The 2333-nt window shown below is 43.8% G+C and overlaps 1 protein-coding gene across 1 annotated transcript in view; it reads right to left on the reverse strand.

Annotated features, from left to right (window-relative positions):
- Positions 1 to 2333, reverse strand: part of CD109 (CD109 molecule) — a 105386-nt gene that overhangs the window by 79808 nt on the left and 23245 nt on the right. The window lies entirely within an intron of this gene.

The raw sequence follows: 2333 nt of genomic DNA on the forward strand, positions 1-2333 counted from the left end.
GAATGTTTGCACTTCGCTGATGTATTATTTTGGTGAGGGTGCACATGTCTCCCAAGTGATGCCATGACCCTACAAACAAAGGAAGTCCAAACTGAAGTCTTTGATGACTTTGCACCTAGAGAACCTGGAGAACTGGGAGTGAATGAGATAATCCCTCTAATTTCCCAAGACAGTCTTGGACCTAAGCCTATCACCAACAGGAAGATGGAGAGAATGTAGAAACTCCAGAAGTCTTTACAGAGCCCATCAGGATTTAACGGACCATTCATGGTGGCATCACAAGAAAACTCGGCATTTGCAAACAGTCATCCCCTGCTGGGGCACACACAGGAGAGCCATGTACAATATAAACAGTGCCCCTGTCACAGCCAAAACAGCTGCATGATGGAGATGCTGGAAAAGCAGCCCCTCATGCCCTTTGAGTCACCTCTAGATGCTCTGGATCTCAGTCAGCTGCCTCAGCACAGCACAGTGCCAGCTGCCTGTGCCAGACTGTCTTAAGCAGTAAATTCCCTGGCTAGAGAATGTGTCTGCAAGGAGTATTTCTGTCACTCCCTGGAGTCCTGGATTATGCCCACAGTGTCTGTCCAGCATGTGGAATTAGAGAAGTCTAATCACTTAAACAAAATGATGCCCTCACCTGGCCAGGGATGAGGTTCTGGTTTAACCACTGCTGCTCAGGCCAAAATGTCAGGCCCCACTCCAACACCTATTTCCACATAAAGTCATTCATCTGTGCCAGGAGCAATAACTTCTTCAAGAACGGAGGTCAAGGTAGAAGCCAGCCATGCCAGCTGCCACCACGGTGTTGGAGGCACTTATTTCTATTGTGTTAGGCCAGACTGGCTTAAGGAGGCCCCATTTAGGACAGAGTTGGGCATGTTTTTCCCACGGCTTGAAAGGCCTCTAAAGCCCCTTTCCTTCCTGAAAAGGTCAGGCAATGGAGCAGGCAAAATTAATAATACCCAATGATTTAAAAAAAAAAAAACTGAACATCCCTGAATGTATGGTGGTGGTCAGTATGGTTGGTTGCTTCCTACAGTCATTCTTGGCTGGGCAAGAGAGGTCCCAAAAAGTTAGCTTCTTAGCCATCAGATGCACTTCTCCACATTAGCCTGTAGGTGGTGCTGTGTTGGGGAATACAACTTTGTCCAAGTCGGGCTCTTGTTAAAACTAAGTCCCGCTTTTTTCTGGGAAGTTTTGCCAAGAAACCCAACTATTCCACACTGAAAGATGTAGAAAACATTACAGTCTGGTGAAGACCGGCCCAAATGACTGTTTCAGATGGAGGAGTACAGTGATGTGAGCATTCACATCAATGCTATGACCTGACCTCTGAAAGTTCCAAGGAAGGAGGCAGCCAGACTTGAGTTCATACCCCAGCCTCACTGCCCGGATGCAGAGAGCAGAGTATGGCCACACCCCATTCACTGTTACCCAACACTTTGCAGTCCAGGTGGAATTTTAGTCTAAACTCCCCTCCCCTGGCAAGGACCGCCAAATGTTGGCCAAGTCAGCAGGATTCCCCAGCAAGAGTTAAGCAAGAGGAAGGTCTATCTGAGTGCTTCTGGGAAAGCCAAATGCGGCAGGGTAAGTACAAAATTGGAAAGAAGAATCCAAAGATTCTACACATCAAAGGTTAAAAATGCATATACTAGAGCAGAATAGAGAGGTAAAATTATAAAAATGCACAGAGCTGACCAGTATTAGCAGGGTTAGTTCTGGGTTAATGCCTCACATGGGAAATTTATTCCGTGCTGACTTGTATCCACCTAAGATAGAAGAATGCAAATTGGATGTAAAAAGCCAGAGATATACAGACATGTACTTCTAAAATCCTCCATTTTACCCACAGTTTCTGGCATATTGTAAGTTCTCAGTATATGTGGACAAATGATAAATGATGGTATGAATGGAGTCCATAAAGCCCTGCTCAGAGTTATATGAATTTAGAAATGCTATTCACTATGTCAGCCTGCTTTACAGACATTCCAATATACAATAGAGGCAGAAATTCACAGAGCCACAAACTCTAATTAATCCTAGCTCAATTCAATAAATATATATATTGAGCACCATGCTAACCAATATGGTATTTGCTACAAACACAAATTGACTGGAAGTTATATGTACATGTTTGTTTGCTTGATTTTTTTTTTTTAATTTATAACGACAAACTAAAAATAGGAAGATACTAAACTAAAAAACCTGAATTTACCTCCCATTCTCTCTTTTCTCTCTCTCTGTCTCTCTCTCTCTCTCTCTCTCTCTCTCTCTTTTTCACACACACACACACACACACACACACACACACACCCCTATCCCTTTATATG

This window comes from Pteropus alecto, unplaced genomic scaffold (assembly GCF_000325575.1).
Source record: "Pteropus alecto unplaced genomic scaffold, ASM32557v1 scaffold7, whole genome shotgun sequence".
NCBI classification, from domain to species: domain Eukaryota; kingdom Metazoa; phylum Chordata; class Mammalia; order Chiroptera; family Pteropodidae; genus Pteropus; species Pteropus alecto.